This window comes from Balaenoptera borealis (genome assembly GCF_965194805.1).
Source record: "Balaenoptera borealis genome assembly, chromosome: 2".
NCBI classification, from domain to species: domain Eukaryota; kingdom Metazoa; phylum Chordata; class Mammalia; order Artiodactyla; family Balaenopteridae; genus Balaenoptera; species Balaenoptera borealis.
The window spans coordinates 35,825,598-35,843,692 of NC_138867.1; the positions used below are offsets into that span (position 1 = coordinate 35,825,598).

General features: G+C 41.7%; 1 long non-coding RNA gene across 1 annotated transcript; it reads left to right on the plus strand.

The window, feature by feature from the left end:
* The first annotated feature begins 56 nt into the window (after window positions 1-56).
* On the plus strand, window positions 57-16,983 carry LOC309624480. Its single transcript, XR_014241963.1, has 2 exons — window positions 57-5,481; window positions 5,786-16,983. It is a non-coding gene; the product is annotated as an uncharacterized lncRNA (long non-coding RNA).
* Window positions 16,984-18,095: the final 1,112 nt, after the last annotated feature.

Here is an 18,095-nt window from a genome sequence, read left to right on the forward strand (position 1 = left end):
GGGGGTCTCTGGGAGGGGCCCCGGTACCCCGCTCCATGCCCTGCATCCTTGCGGCATGGGACGCCCGCCCACCTGCGCGCGGGAGGGGGCTTCCTGGATTGCAGAGAAGGGCCGCAGCCCGTCGGTTCCTTTCCTCTGGCGGAGTCTCTGCAGGCAGTGGTCTCCCCTAATTATTACTCCGGAGTCGTGGGGACCGCTGCCCTTCCTGTTCCAAGGTGGGGAGATGGGCACTGGGGAAGTTGCTTGGGTAAGGCAGATATGTGGCTTGTTATCAGTGCAGCGTGAATTGAAACATGGCTGGAGACACCACCCTGCCACTGTTTTCTAACCTTTTCGTTTTTCCTGTTCGGATGGAATCTATAAGCCCCTGGGAGTTGTCCCTTGCATCTTTGATGAAGTTTCCTTTTCCTCCACCCCACCCGCCACCCGCGCTGCTCTTTTTTACTTTGAGCCACTAAGTTGCTATTGGGCACCTCGACAGCTCAAGAAGCGAGAGATGTTGGTCTTTCCTCCTGCTGGATGCCCTCCTGAAATGTCCTCCCCACGACAAGCTCTGTTGGAAGGAGCAGGTTGGGGTTAAGGGTGAATGTGTGTGTGTTCGGGAAGCAGGATGCTACCCAGACATTTGAATGTATAGGAATTAATATTTTTAGATTATCAGTAAAATGTAGACTTTGAAAACAAGGCTTACAGTTGCATCAACCAAATCAATCGACAAATATTTATTGTACTTTCAGTGAGTAAAAGTCTATACAGATGGGATCATGGCATATCACAGGGGGAGTAAAGAAAGTATGCTTATTTGTAATAGAATTTTAAGTGAGTGTGTTACTCAATTATATTCCTTTAACATGGGCAAAATCAAGTGTCCAAAAAAAGTTTATGTGATCTCAGTTTTGCAGTGTCATAGCATTTGGACAGGTGTCAATGGGCAAAGAGTTAGACTCTTCATGAAAATAATATAAAAGAGAAAAAGACTAAAAATGTTCTTTTTCCTTCCCAGTGAAAGTTACTCAACTCTTCTGGTTTTTATATACTTTATATTTATGAAATAAAAGTAATATGCATTAAGCACAGCTTTGTTCCAAGCAAGGTACTGCAGGAGAGGCAAAAGCCTTTGAGCTTAGAATTACATCAGATAATCAGAGGACATTTACAACTAGCCTTGGATAGATAATCAGTTCCTACTGTATTATGGACTGCACATATTTTGAAGAGCCAAAAAGTTAAGAAATATTTGATTACTGAGATATTTGGGCGGCAGGCAGTGGTTACTGTTGTAATTTTTGCTCTGTTGTTTCTTCACCTTTACTGTTTGTCATGTGAGTTTCTGCAGTTTTTTTTCTTTATTTATTTTGGGGCTGTGTTGGGTCTTCCTTGCTGCGCGCAGGCTCTCTCCAGCTGCGGCGAGCTGGGGGCCACTCCCCGCCGCGGCGCACGTGCTTCTCATTGCGGTGGCTTCTCCTGCTGTGGAGCACGGGCTCTGGGCGCACGGGCTTCAGCAGTCGTGGCAGGAGGGCTCAGTAGTTGTGGCTCGCGGGCTCTAGAGCGCAGGCTCAGTAGCTGTGGCGGACGGGCTTAGTTGCTTTGCAGCATGTGGGATCTTCCTGGACCAGGGCTCGAACCCGTGTGCCCTGCATTGGCAGGCAGATTCTTAACCACTGCACCACCAGGGAAGTCCCTAAGCAGCTTTTATTGCTGGGTTTTTTTTTGGTTTCTTATGTTGAGTTAAAAATGGAATTCAATTAACAATTTCTAAGAAAGTAAATGATAAACCTCCTTTATTCCTTTGCTTTTTCTCTTTCCTTCAGTCCTTTTTAAAAGTTTTTGTCACATTTTCTTCCACCCAGACACTATGGGTAGACACAAAATGAAAAGTCATGGTCCCTACCCTGGAGGAGCTCATAATCTAGGAGGGCAGTTCTCTGTATCCCCCCAGCCCCACAATAGATAACATTCACATGTTCAGCATTCTTCCGGGGGGGGGGGAAAGTAAAGATAAGGTAAACTGTGACTTATACCCAGTTTCCGGACCCATCAGTTGTACCCCTATCTCAACAAAGTATATTGGAATAGAAGTGGGCAGGAGTGACTTTGTAGAAGTAACCTTGAATCCAGTCTAGTTTAGGAGGGGGGAAAAGTAAATTGTTTTCAAATTTCAGTACTTTAACTTTTATTAGCGCAGATAAGTTACAATACATCTCAGCACTGATGAAGACAAACCAAGATGACCCAACACTGTTGTGGAGAACCTCTGGTCTCATGGGGAAACTCACTAGTTTGTTGTCAGCTGCTTCCTCTTTAGCCCTTCAGAGATTCTAAGGGAGCTGTGCACCCTCTTAGTCTTTTCTTGTTAAGGCCATCACAGTGTTTAGTAAACCATACATTGTCAGGGAGATGCTATACTTCCTCAACATCTATCTGTATATGTGGTGGCCAGAACTAAAAATTTTAAGTACTGTGTTGCTATTAATGCAGCCTAATATATCCTTAGTAGTAGTTACATTGTAACTAATATTCAATATTTATTCAACAACAACTAGGTATTAGGCAGATTGCTAAACTCTGAGGACTCAAAAAACAAAGGAACATACTACTGCCTTTGACATGGCCAAGCAATGTGATAGGTGCTATAATAAAAATATATATACATATGGTCCTAAAAGGGCTTCATGAGACAAGGGCATAACCTTTATCTGCAGAGGTCCACAAAGTCTTTTAAAATTGAACATATTTAGAGGAGTATTAAGAGTACTTTGTACTCAAAGAAAAGGGTGGCATGGGGGATGAAGGAACTTGGGGAAGGCATCCCAGGTGAGAGAAACAGCATATACAAAATCACAGAGGGAAGGAAGCCTTAGGCTTTTTAGGGAAGAGCAAAATGCTTACAGCAGACAAAATCTGGATGGATAGAGGGACTGACTAGAAGAAATGAGAGAGAAACAGGACAAAACCCTGAGAAGCCTCATATGTGCTTCTCAGTTTCACCATTTTCTTACAGACAGTGGTGAGCCATGGGAAGATGTGAAGTAGATGCCTTTTAGAAATGCAATCTTGGGCTTCCCTGGTGGCGCAGTGGTTGAGAATCTGCCTGCCAATGCAGGGGACACGGGTTCGAGCCCTGGTCTGGGAAGATCCCACATGCCGCGGAGCAACTTGACCCGTGAGCCACAACTACTGAGCCTGCGCGTCTGGAGCCTGTGCTCCGTAACAAGAGAGGCCGCGATGGTGAGAGGCCCGCGCACCGCGATGAAGAGTGGCCCCCACTTGCCACAACTAGAGAAAGCCATCGCACAGAAACGAAGACCCAACACAGCCAAAAATAAATAAATAAATAAATAAATAGAAATACAATCTTTACCAAGGGAATTGATAGCTATGGTGCCTTTGGGAAGGCAAACTGGGTGACTGAGAGGTGCAAAGTGCAGACTTTTCCCTATGTACTCTTTTGTAACATTTTGGTTTTAAACTTTATGCATATATTACAGAGTTGAAAAAATTAACTGTTAGAAAAAAAATTTTTTTAACTCTGACTTTAGTGTGGAGGATAGTTTGGAGAAGAGCAAGACCAATGTGTGTAACAGGAGACTTGCAATCGCCTAGTGAAGGAATGATGAGGCAGGCACGATGTATAAAAAGGAAAAACTCAAGACCTATTTAGATATGAAATTAGTGAGGTACAGAGATTGGTGTGGACAGAGGGGGAAAGGAAGGAATCCTAATTACCTCCCAGGTTTCTGGAGAGATTGTCAGGAGGATGAGGAATGGAGGTTCAACAGAAATAATGAATTCTATCTGTAACATTAAGGCATCTGAGAGACCTTCAGGAAAGATATCCAGGAATGTACGGGTAATACAGGTCTATTAGCCCAAAAAAATGTCAGTGTAGAGATACAGATTGGGTGTCCTCACCAAACAAATGGCAGAGTAGGGCGGTGAATTTGGGTGAGATCTCCCCAGGTTGTAGCATTAAGGGACCCAAGGACAGAATGCTCACTTAGAGAATATGGATAATTAAGAAGATGCAGAAGCAATGTGAGCCTATGAAAGAAACAGGAAAAAAAAGCCGATTTATGTTAGACATTCTCTAGGAAGTTACAGTGATTAAAATCAGTTTGTGGATAGTTTCCCCCTATTTATCTAGGGTAGATGATTCCCAACTCCTGGTTTGAAATATTTTTAGGTTAAAACTTTTGCAACCCCCTCATGATGATGAATTTTAAGCTTCAATTACCCTTGTAAAAATAGGCCCAGAGCTGTTTTCTAGGGAAAATCTTAGCACTGTTCACAAGGACTCCCTCGGTCCATCTCTAGGTAAATGTGGTTGGTCAGTCCTGGTTGGGTTCCTTGCTTTTAATAAGAAAATATCAACCCTGCCCACCTCTCAGTTGATTCACTGAGTATCAGGCACGTGAATCTGTCCGTGATCAGCAGCACGAAGAATAGTCATTCACCAAAAAAAATGTAACTCCAAACTCTTTGCTGCCCTATTCTTATCAGTTAAGGGAAATAATGTCCTTGGATGGTTGCCTGAAGGGTAGGCTGATCGTCTAAATTGTGCCCTTGGATCATCTGAGACTATCAGAGAGAGAGGTCGTTGGACTGTCCGGCTCTGGTTACTGTTAGATTCGTTTTTACTCAGTTTGGTAATACAAGGGGCTGATGACATGTGGATGCCTTGAATAGGCTAATAATTGTGCTCTCTGTTCCAACTAGTAATTCGGTTCCCTTCAAAACTGTATTCTTGAAAAATTTATTCAACGTTTATTTAAGTGGAAAGGCAGAGAAAGAGGATGTCTGGAGCCGTGTCCCGAGAAGCAAAGACCCTGCGGTTCCCAGACCCTAACTTCTTAGGCAGCAGCCCACAGGCCATCTGAGCATGCATTTTGTGGCGTGAGGAGGTCTTATCCCACCCCAAGTGACTTACCAAAGTAGTTCTTTTTAGCTGCATCCTTCCAAGAAGAACTCAGGTAAATAAAGATTAGAGTGACGTTTTGGCGCCCCAGAGATGTGCAGTATCCTTTATAGACTGGCTTCCGGGCCGCAGGCCAACTCAGCTCCCTCTGCTCTACGGCTGCTGTCTCTGTCCTCAGTGCAGGAGCGTGCTGAGGGCTGCTATGAGACACAGACATGCAAAGCTTCTTTACTTCTGCGGACCCAAATGTACAGCCTACCTCTAACCAAGCACATCGTTGCTAAAGGCATGCATGTTAGTATTCTAACCTCATCCCTGGATTAACGTATTTTCCTTCCCCTCAGTTCCTTATTTATTTATTATTTACTTTGCTGGATATTATCACTCTCTAGGCTTCCCAGATGCTTTTTTTAAAGTAAACTTTATTTTTAGAGCAGCTTTAGATTTACAGAAAAAATTGTAAAGATAGTACAGAGTTCTCATATACTCATGCCCAGCTTCCCCTATTATTAACACCTTACATTATATGGTACATTTGTTACAATTAATGAAAAAAATAAACCAGTGTTGATATTATATTATTTTTTTTAATTAATTAATTTATTTATTTATTTTTGGCTGTGTTGGGTCCCCGTTTCTGTGCGAGGGCTTTCTCTAGTTGCAGCGAGCGGAAGCCACTCTTCATCACGGTGCGCGGGCCTCTCACCGTCGTGACCTCTCTTGTTACGGAGCACAAGCTCCAGACGCACAGGCTCAGTAATTGTGGCGCATGGGCCCTGTTTCTCCGTGGCATGTGGGATCCTCCCAGACCAGGGCTCGAACCCGTGTCCCCTGCATTGGCAGGCAGATTCTCAACCACTGCGCCACCAGGGAAGCCCTATATTATTGTTAACTAAAGTCCATACTGTATTCCAATTTCTTTAGTTTTTACCTAATGTGCTTTTTCTGTTCCAGGATCCCGTTCAGGACACCACATTACATTTAATTGTCATGTCTCCTTAGGCTCCTCTTGGCTGTGACAATTTCTCAGATATCTTGGTTTTTGTTTTTTATGACTTGGACAGTATTGAGGTGTATTAGTCAGATATTTGCTGGAATGCCCCTCTATTGGAATTGGGTGTTTTTCTCATGGCTAGATTGGCGTTACAGGGTTTGGGGAGGAAGAACACAAACAATGGTCTATCTTAATCACATTACATCAAAGGTTTATTCGGGTTTCTCTGTAGTAATGTCACTCGTTTTTTCCTCCTTTCCATCCTGCACTCTTTGGAAGGAAATCACTAAGCACAGCCCACACTCAAGGACTGGGGAGTTATGCTTCCTCTCCTTTGAGGTGGGATATTTATTTAAATTATTTGGAATTCTTCACAGGAGATTTCTCTCTTCTCTCCCATTTATTTATTTGATCATTTATTTATAGCAGTATAGACTCATGAGTATTTACTTTATACACTGAGTTATAATCCAATACTCCTTCATTGTATTGCTCAGATTGTTCCGGCTTTGGTCATTGGGTGCTCTTTCAGTTGGCTCTTGTATCCCTTTGACATGCCTCCATCAATGTTGTTTTTGTTGTTTGTTTGTCTGTCGCTTACTTACTGACACTACAAGATGCTCAACTTGTATATTTCCTGTCCTGGTCCTAGGATCAGCCATTTCTCAAAGATGTCCTTGTTACTTTTATTGGAGAGTGGTATTAGAAACCAAGATTTGGTATTTGGAGTGTAATTGCTTCTAGACCCTCTCAGCTGACAGAGCAAGGAAATATATGTGTGTATTCTAACTAATAAATATACCCATATCTCTATTTCTCTATGTGGAACCACCCCTGTCTATATTAAGCTAAGCATGACTTCATACTGATCCATACAACCAACTCTAATTCATTGCCGCATAGATTATTCTAGCCATTCCCATTGCTTATCTGTAAATTCCTGCTCCAACAGTGAGACACCTAGCTTCCATCATCTAACATCCATTTACCTAATTGCTCAATTTGAGTGTACATTTATGGAAGTATCAGAATTATTAACCCTACTCCTGTGGATAAGTTTTATCAACTTGAGTCCAGTGCTTGTGTGCAGTTGCTTTTGTCTTTAGTTTTACCGACTTCACTCACTTCCAAGTGGTAATCTTGAATGCCACCATTTCCTTAGGTAATCACCTATTTCCTCCACCCTCTTCAGTGAGGTGGTTTCATATATGTACAATACAGACAGATTATGTTGTCACAATCTGCATTCCATCCTCAGGTCCCCCAACCTCTGTTTTAACTGCCTCCTAGTCACCCTGCTGGTGAGGGAAGAGTTCCCTCCCTAGGGTTTTGGGAATAGCCAAACACACAACACCCGACACAGGACAGATGACATCAACAGCAGTCTGTTGGCCACATATACTCACAGTCTCTCGGGCAGGAGGGTACCACATAGAGAAGGCACTGCCACACGGAGGTCGCACTCAGGAACAGAAGGAACAACCAGAGGCTGTGGGAGAGAGTTTTGTAGTACCAAGAGGATGAGGTGCCCTCTGGTTCCTGTGAAGAATTTGATTAGTTGTTTGAATAATTCCACAAGTTGGCAGGGAACTGAAACTAACTACTCAGGGATCAGCACTGACTGTGCCTGGTCCGTTCAGTACGGAGAGTTAGAGGTTTAGCTAGAGGAACTTATCTATGGGAAGAGTGGGGAGAGGGACATACAGTTAGGCCACTGTAGGCCCTCCCAGTTTTCCCCGGTAATAAACATGACTGTTAAGGCAACACATAATATTGAGACTTTATATTAGCCCTTATACTACGACTTCCCATATGATTTTTAAAAATTTGCATACATTAAGCTTCACTCTGTGCTGTAAATTTTTGTGGGTTTCGACAATGTCATGTATCCACTATTTTTTTTTTTTGTATCCACTATTATGGTATCATACAGAATAGTGTCACTACCGTAAAAAATCTCCTGTTGCTTCACACGTTCAACCATTCTCCTCTTTTTCCTGTCTCTATAATTTTGTCTTTTTCAGAATATCATATAATTGGACTCATACAGCATGTAGTATTTTCAGACTGGCTTCTTTCCCTTAGCAATTTCCATTCAGGTTCATCTATATCTTTTCTGTCACACTTAAAGTCTTTTGAAACAAGGAAAATGTAAACTATTTAAAAAATTTTAAAAAGATTGGTCTCCATTCTAAAATATTTTCTTCAAATATTTTGAAATATTTTATACTTTCTAAAAGAATCTTACTAGGATAGAGATTTATTAAAAGTTATGTAAGGGACTTACCGCTTCCACTGCAGGGGGCATGGGTTTGATCCCTGGTCAGGAAACTAAGATCCCGCATGCCATGCAGCACAGCCAAAAAAAAAAAAAGAAAAAAAAGTTGTGTTAAATGTGTTGAGGATATACTCTGAAGAACTGAGCTGTAATATAGCTTTGGTGGATTTTTTTTTTAATATTTATTTATTTATTTGTTTGCGCCAGGTCTTGGTTGCGGCTCACTGGCTCCTTAGTTGCAGCATGTGGGCTTCTTAGTTGTGGCAGGTGGGCTCCTTAGTTGTGGCACATGGGCTCCTTAGTTGTGGCATGTGAACTCTTAGTTGTGGCATGCATGTGGGATCTAGTTCCCTGATCTGGGATCAAACCCAGGCCCCCTGCATTGGAAGCACGGAGTCTTAACCACTGCACCACAAGGGAAGCCCCTGGTGGATTCCTTAAAACTAATAAATTATATAAGAAAGAAAAGAGAGTTAAAGACCTGATTTTTTTTAGTAAAGAATATTATTCCTTACCTATGTGACCATCATGTGAAATTACTATTGTAATTCTCATATTCTCTATCTCTATTATTTCTCTTACATAAAATAAAGCACAATTAAAGTACATTGTAACATGTGTAGAGTGTTTAATTTCAAAAATTAAGTTGGTTTTATATGGGAATTCAGGAGTTTTTAATATGTTAGGAATTTGTTCTAAGTCTAGTATATTTTATTTTTACTGAAATGCTTCTAGCTTGCTTGACTCTGAAATTTTAACATGGAGAATGTTCTAGGTGCCTTACTGGATTATGTACATTATAATTGACCTTTATAAAAGGCTTTTTGTTTTGCCTGGAATTAATGCTTTGTCATGGTTTTTACTTGCTTAGATTTCTAAGTACTTATTGATTCAACCCGAACTTCCACCAATTGTCTAAAATCTCTCAAAGACATGGAACATGTGATGTGTATTATCAGTCTAAGGTTCTTGAACTCTCCTAGAGCTTTCTTACCTGCTTCAGTTGTTTACCTTCTATACCTGTCTCAGAGTTCTCATCTGAGAATCCCCTTCAATATTGTCCTGGAGAGTCCCTTCCCTTTCTCCTATGTTGGGTTTATTGTTTCCTAATGCCGTGGTTTCCGTTTTTGTTGTTTGTTTTTGTCCTTTCTCCCTGGTTTTGGTGGAACAATCTCACCAGTAGTTTTATGAGAAAGCCTCAGGGAAGTAAAATTTTCTGAGAGCTTATGTGTTTGAAAATGTCTTTATTCTACCCTTATACCTTATGGTTTGGTTTGACATAGGGTTTTAAGTTGTAAAGAATTTCCTTGAGGGTTTTGAAGTCATTGCTCCATTGTCTTCTAACTTCCCTTCTTTTTTTTTAGACAAGTTTTTTGAAGTGTAATTGACATAAAATAAATCTCACTCTTTTTAGGTGTAGGTTTCAATGTTTTGAAAAATGTATACTATTGTGTAAGCATCACCACTATCAAGATTTAGAATAATTGCATCACCTGCCAGAATTCCCTTTTGACCTTTTAATTTCTGTAACTATAATTTTGCAGTGGCTTCTCTTGTTGCAGAGCATGGGCTCTAGGCACACGGGCTTCAGTAGTTGTGAAATGTGGGCTCAGTAGTTGTGGCACACGGGCTTAGTTGCTCCGTGGCATGTGGGATCTTCCCAGACCAGGGCTCGAACCCATGTCCCCTGCATTGGCAGGCAAATTCTTAACCACTGTGCCACCAGGGAAGTCCCAATACTACACTACCTTGACTACTGTAGCTTTATAGTAAAGCCTTTTTTTTTTTTGGTTTGTTCTGTTTTTAAGCAGTTGTATTGCTCTTCCATTGTAAAGATGTACAGTAATTTGTTTAACTCAGCCTCTACTTAGGGGATTTAGTTGTTTCTATTTTTTATATTACAGATAATGCAACAAATGCCCATGGGCATATAACTCTGTGCCCTTGTGATAGTGCTTGTGTGGGGTACGTGTTTAGAATTGGGAATGCTGGATCAGTGTTTGCCCACATTTTCCCCTAGTAATTGGGTCTAGTTTCAGGTATAGATCCATTTGGGTAAGACTTATAGTGTAATTAACTAGGCTGTGCTTGGCTGTGTTCTAAGACACTATCTGATCTTGAGCAGTGCCTTGTGGCCTATGTATTAAAGCAAAGATTTCCTGCTTTCCTCTTTGGTCAGTTCATGTGAGCTATAGAAAGATGCTTCCTCGAGAACACAAAAATAAGAGTGCTGTCAGAGTTAGAGAGTGTCAGAACATCAGGGGCATTCTGCCTGTTTGACAGTTATACTTTTGATCAATTGGCAAGCCTATTTTCAAACAATTATTAATTTAATCTGGGAGTGGATTAGTCAGTTTGCTGATCAACCACAGAGGCGGGTGAAGTGCATGGTGTGGTGGAGAAGTTGAGTAGATGGAGAAATTAAGGCCTTGAGGTTGAAACTGAGCTCAAGTGGTAGGCATCTCAGGACCATGCTTTCTCTGCTCCCTCTGCCTTTCAACCTAATGCACAAGTAGCTTCTGAACCTCAATCAAAGATAATCCCCCAGTGGTTAACCCACCCTACCTGAATAATGAGTTGACTGTAACTTTATTTTAAACATGACTTGGGCTTATGCATGACCACTCTCCCCTCTTCCTACCCTTCTTGGTTCACTGATATATTCCCAATGCCTAGATCAGTGGCTGGCACATAGTGTACAGTTTACATTTGTAGATAGAATGTTGTTAAAAATTAGTTTATTGAATATACATTTATCTTGATGATTTGGTTAACAAGAGCTTCCCCTGAGAGATAAGCCACCCTCATTGTTCTGATCAAATCAAATTTCTGAGCCTACAGTGCTGTAGAGTCTCTAGCATATAGCAGACACCACTGACCACGGTGAATTCACGAAGATACATGTTGTCTTATAGGGTTTTGTCTTCCTGCTATTATCAGTGATACCCATTATCCAGGAGTATTACCTATATAGTAATAATTATGATCACTAACATTTATCAGACTCTTACCCTGTGCCAGGCACCATGCTGAACACTTCATATGCACCATCCCATTTTATTCTCACAGCAACACTTCACAACGAACGTTATGAAGTAGGTACAACTGTAACCGAAAGTGGGGTCCGGCTGCTCGCCACTCAAAAGCAATAAAGAGGTAAGGTTGGTGGAAAGGAAACTTTGCTTTATTTTGGACGCCGGCAACCCGGGTGGGGGGGTGGTGCGGATACCTGTCCAAAGGCCGACTCCCCCCCCCAGCTGATAATCAGGGGGCAAGAGCTTTTATAGGCTGAGGGAGGGGGCTACGTGCAGAAACAATACAGTCAGCTCTGACAGTCATCGGTGGTCTGACCAGCGTCATATCGATTGTTTTAAGTACGATTAATCTTCAGTTCCAGGGTTGGTTTGTTCCCATTTCCTTGAGGCCAATTCTCGGAATTGTGGCAGCTTATGTCATGGCTACAGTCTGGCCATCACGTAGTTAACTTCTTCCTCCTGGTGAGGGTTTCAGTATCTATACGACAGCTCACAGGACATGGCTCAGAATATTATCTATAGCCCTTGAGGGGGAACTAAAGGTCCTTGACTTTGCTTAATGACTGAACTATTATTATTTAGTCTTGTTGGACTGTCTTTGTTTCTGCATTTTCTCACTTCTCTGATTAAACTTATTCTTTGGCTAAAGTTTTTCACAGACCAAAGGCAGGCTGAGGACATGGGGGGCAAGGACCACAGGGTCCTGCTCCGTTTCACAACTTTTGTACCATTTTACAGGTAAAAATCTTGGCTTAAGTTAATTGACCTAAAAGCTAGTAACTTTGTTTTGATTTTACCTATATACTTACATGGTGAATGCAGCATTATTTTACTTTTTAAAAAATATTTATTTTTTTATTATTTGTTGCACCGGCTCCTTAGTTGCAGCATGCGGGCTCCTTTAGTTGTGGCATGCAAACTCTTAGTTGCAGCATGCATGTGGGATCTAGTTCCCTGACCAGGGATCAAACCCAGGCCCCCTGCATTGTGAGCATGGAGTCTTAACCACTGCGCCATGAGGGAAGTCCCGGCATTATTTTAGATGAAGACAACTTTACCAAATGATGACTCAACCCCAAAACACTAAACTTGTTATTGTTTAGGTTTGGGCTACCCAGTAGGATAGCCACCACCACACGCAGCTATTGAACATTTGAAATGCAACTAGTCCAAACTGAGATGTGTTGAAAGTATAAAATACACACTATATTTTGAAGACTTAGTATGAAAAAAAATATATAAAATATCTCAATTTTTTATACTGATTACAAGATAAATAATACTATGCTGGGCATAACTTTAAATAAAACATACTATTAAAATTAGCTTTACCTCTTTTACATTTTTAAATGAGGCTGTTAGAAAATTTACAACTACATATGTGGTTTGCATTTGTGGCTCGTGTTATATTTCTACTAGACAATGCTTGTCTAGCACATTTTAGACATTTATATTGGCCAGTTCAGCACAGATTTTACTCAGATTGAATCTGACAAAGAGCTCTAAGCTGTATCAAAATGATTCTTGGTGATTCAGAAAGAGGCCTACGGTTTCTCCAGGACCAAGCTCCCAGAGTATGGGGGCTTTCCCAATGCCAGGCCCCTGCAGTGTTGGTGGCTTCTCCAGTGCCAGGTTCCTGCCCTGTGCACTGGCTAGGTGCCCCTAACGACCAGAAGCTTTCCCTGGACCCCCTTCAGGCAGCTTCAAAACAGAACATTGTTGGGCAAGGCACCTCCCCATGAATGGCTTCCCCGCCATCATCCTTCTGGTGGCTTCCCAGCAAGTCCCAGAAACAAAACACTTCAACATCCAGTGAGCTATGCTGCATCTTCTCAGACATCTGGATCTCGACTCTGGGGGTGGGGAGGCCTCTTTCCTGGGTGCTCTATCTCTGCTCTAGTAGTGGCTGCTTATTTCTGCTCTTCCTCAAGAGTTCACTTCAGTTTTTCCTAGCCAATCCCTTATTACCCTAATCCCTTAATCTTTTCCTGTTCAAGTTACTATGTGACTTCTGTCTCCTCATTGAACCCTCACTGGTATACCAGCTATTTTAATTGGATGTTTGTATTTTTATACTCTACATGTTATTTGTTTATATATGTATATAATTACCATGTTTTGAGCAATAACTGAAGTTTTCTTATTTTGCAAATACTAAATGACTTTCTGTGCTTGCATCTGCACAGATTTTAGCATTGGTCTAAATTCAAATAATTGAAAAATACCAGAAGGCATCATGTGATAGTCTTTATTTTTTTTATTTTTACTTTTTGGCTGTATTGGGTCTTCGTTGCTCTGTGTGGGCTTTCTCTAGTTGTGCAGAGCGGGGGGCTACTCTTCGTTGTGGTGTGCGGGCTTCACATTGCGGTGGCTTCTCTTGTTGCAGAGAACGGGCTCTAGGCGCGAGGGCTCAGTAGCTGTGGCTCACGGGCTTAGTTACTCCGCGGCATGTTGGATCTTCCCAGACCAGGGATTGAACCCGTATCCCCTGCACTGGAATTCTTATCCACTGCGCCACTAGGGAAGTCCCATGTGATAGTCTTTAAATCTGCCTATAGTTCATCTACTTAGATTCTAAGAGTTGTCTCTGATGAATGTGAAATTTATTCAAAATTTAGCTGTTCAAAATTTTAAACTATTGATGATTTTACTCTGTAGTATATTCTCATAGGACTTTTTCTGGGGGGAGAGGGCAGGAATCAGGAAACGGCAGATTTGCTCTGATCAAGATGACCGGAAAATGGCTTGCTATTACCTTTAAAGAGTTAATCCAGTGCTAAAATTACATGTTAATGAGATGTCTGTACTATATGATGTATGACTAGCACTGTGGTTCCACACCTAGGCCATAGATGAGTAAGTATTCTATTTAATAAAGACAAATTTTCTACAAAAGGAATCTTACATTGTACAATGTCTGTATTAATTAAATGCATTCCAACAACACTTGTCAGAATCCTTATTACCAGAAAAAGAAAATATATACCTTTCACAATCTCTCTGTGCGTTAGTTTGCTCCTCTCCAAAATAAAGTTTTATTACACCATCTCAAGTCTCTTGCAAATTTAAAAGCACTGCGCCATGCTGTGCTACCTCAGAGGTGTATGTTCCCAGAGGTTTCTCTCTCCAGAGTCATCCTAATTGAACAGTACTTCTCTCTGAGGCTTCCTGCTTCCTGCCTCTCTCCTGCCTTGGGGAGCTGCTGCTTCTCTGAGGGCTGCTCCCCTGCAAAACAGGGACCATAAACAGTTTCTGCTCTGACTACGCCCTCTCCACTCCTGAGGTGGCTGAGCCATTTACTGACAGGCCATCCTTCCTCCCATTTGCCCAAGATGGTCATGTTTCTGAAACAGTACTATTGGCCACCTGGTATTAATCCCATTTGCTTCTTCCTCAGCCACGTCTACCACTTGCCGTAACTTAAGGAAGCTGGACCTTTCTCCAATACCGTTTTACCAGTTGTCTTTTTTTACAAAAGACCTTTCCTCTAAAGGCCTTAATTTCCTCCACATAATAACTCTAGAGTTCAAATCATTTTAAACATTTTTGAGGGCAAATCACACACTTTCTACATGTGCTAGATGTTTATTTGCAGAGCTATATAAATGTAACACTATTAGATTAGGTCTCTGAATTCCCTGGTGGTCCAGTGGTTAGGACTTGGCACTTTCACTGCAGTGGGCCCAAAGTACCAAATTAGACAGATACACGCACACACACACACTGGAAATGTATACAAGAACCATTTTTTTTTAAATTGAAGTATAGTTGTTTTACAATGTTGTGCTAATTTTTGCTGTACAGCAAAGTGATTCAGTTATACATACATATGCATTCTTTAATATTCTTTTCCATTATGGTTTATCAGAGGATATTGAATATAGTTCCCCGAGCTATACAGTAGGACCTTGTTGTTTATCCATTCTGTAAGTTTACATCTGGTCACAGCTTTTAGAATCCTCAGCCAGATCAAGGATATAGGGGGGTCCAAGGTAAAGACTGATAAAGAAATTTAAGAGTTAAGTATTCAACTCAACCTTCTTGGAAAAGGGGGTTACTACCTTCTAGCTCTAAACCTAGGGAAGGAAACTTCAAAGGAACCACTCAGAGAGCTTGGAAATTTGCTTCCTGCCACTGTTTTGCTGGGGGGCCAGGAGAGCTGCTGCCATGCGATCTCCCTGCACTTAAGAACTTGTTCAGGCCAGGGAGGTGGGAATGTTTCCTGTGGACTAGATGTGGGCCACTCAGGAGAGAGGGAAAGCATGGGATAATTTTGAACCCTGTCCATAGGGCCCTCAGAGGTAGAGAAAACCTCAGGAGAAAGAGGTTGGAGCCTAGGGGCTAGGAAGGAATCACAAAAGACTATTCTGAATTAAGATGGGAACTACAGGAAAGGTCATACAAATGCCCAAGAGAGGAAAAGTTTAATAATCTGCAGGGTCCAGACATTGTTTACCCACCCAACCAAGGCAGAACCAGCCCCCATCCCCCCACCTCTCCTTCCTCCTCCTGTCTACTCTTTAACCCCACTGAGGAGTGAAATTGCAGCTCACAAGCCCCAGAGAATGTATACAGGGAGAAGGCTGAGATCAGAGGGACCATGCCCCCTTCTCCACTGCTGGCTCCAACCCAAAGGAGGCCCAAGCTGGAAGATGTGAGATAAGGTTAAGTCAACTTTGAAGTTTGACTATAACATAGGACTGGAAATTTTATTTGAAATAAAAAAATAACTTACTGAAATAAAACTGTTTTTACAACTAATCATGACTGGAGGGTATTTTTTGTTATCTGTGAATAATCCAAAAAAACAAGGGTCAGACCAAGTCTTCATCCTGGGGCACAGGAACGTATTTCCACTGTATAAAGATGAGGACACAAAAATAAAACTGTGTTTTTACCTCAATCCATACTATGCCTGTGGTAATCTACATGCCACCTGCATACATGAGAACCATTTTTATTCACTGGTATTTTCTTTGAACAAGACATACCATACCATACAAGGAAGCTTTTGCTTCAGATTCCATTCTTGGTTCCTGAGGTTGATAGCCTCTGCCCTGTGCTTCTCTTAGATTATGATCCGAACTACCTTTTGTTTTGAGGAAAAAAAACAACAAAAATATGAAATCCACACGTAGTATGAATGAGAAAGAGAAAGCTCCTTATCATTTAACTTGGTAAGAGTTAGGGTTGGGATCTTAGTTCCCTGACCAAGGATTGAAGCCGGGCCCTCAGCAGTGAAAACAGAGTCCTAACCACTGGACTGCCACAGAATTCCCATAATTTAACTTTCTTAACCACCTTTCTAAAGGTTCCTCCACTCCCAATCTATCACACTCTTTATATCTTTGTCTTCACAGCACTTATCACTACCCGAAATTGCTTACCTGTTCTAGGTCTGTCAACCCCCAACACACACACACACATGCTATCGAAATCTTAGTCAGACAAGGACCCTTGTCTGCCTTGTTTTCCACTTGTATCTCCTTGGCCTAGAACTGCTTCTGGCACATAGAGGTCACTAGATCTGGTTCATAAGGGGCACTGTATCAATAGAAATGAAAGGGAATCATAGAACATCTAGGTTCTTCCAAAAGTGTCTGTTTAATTTTAAACTCTTGGTTTCTCACTGCCCAATCTCCCTGAACCTCTAGCAGGTTGGCTTTGTTCTTGATGCTCTATTGAAACAAGGTTTATGGAAGTAAACACTAACCTAAATTTTGCAAATCCCGGAAGTCTTTTTTTTTTTTTTTTTTTTTTTTTTAATTTTAAAATATTTTTCTCCTTGGCCTCAGCCACATACAATACTTGGTTTGTGTGACTCAACCCTCTCCTTGGTCCTGGGCTATTTCTGCAACCACTAGAGTCAACTGTTAACTTCAACCATGTCGGTTGTTGCTCCCACTGCATCTCTAACATTGCCTAGCACATAGTAGCAACATATGTATTATGTTGAACAAATTAATGAACCACTCTCTCTCGTGTCTCCTATGGACATCTCCCCAAATCGTTCCTTGAGCCTCTCCAAATTGTCTTTTCTTTCTAGAGTATCTGTATTTTCAAATGGTTTCAACCATTACTGAGTCAAGGATGGTTTACTGAAGTTCATCAGTCAAGAAACTGAATCCTTAAAAAAAGAGAAAAAGAAAAGTTCCCTTTCACAACTCTCTGGTCATTACTTCCAAATGCAGACCTCCAGCCCAGGCTTCCCACTTGAATAGCCACCAGGCTTACTCACTTCTTCCAATGAACTTCCTCTTGGTATCCCACAGGCAACAAAACCTAACTTTAATATTTTCCCCCTTGTTGCCTCCACCCTATATTCCCTCAGTGAATGCACCACCTCCTTGCCCCCTAGTCCAAAACATCCAAGACTCCTACCTCCAATATTTCTGAGGCCTACCGCACTAGACACAATGCTATGTTTTTTAAGTTATTATTATTATCTTATTCATTTTTGACTGCACTGGGTCTCCGCTGCGGCTCTCGGGCTTAGTTGCAGTATGTGGGATCTTAGTTCCCTGACCAGGGATTGAACCCGGGCCCCCGGCATTGGGAGCATGGAGTCTTAACCACTGGACCACCAGGGAAATCCCGCTATATTTTTATATATGTGATCTCATGGAAGCCTCACACAGCCTATGATACAGAAGGAAGAGGGGGCTTGGAAGCTACTCCCTTTGATTCAAGTTTTACATGTTCTCAGTAGACACATCCCCCCTACAGCCAGCCCCACTGCTACCTTAGTCCACGACCTCATGATTTTCAGACTATTTAAGAACCTGTTGCCTGGTTTTCCAGCTTCAAAACTTATCACATCCATACCATCACCTTCATATTAATCTTGCCAATGATAACTAATCATGCCATTGT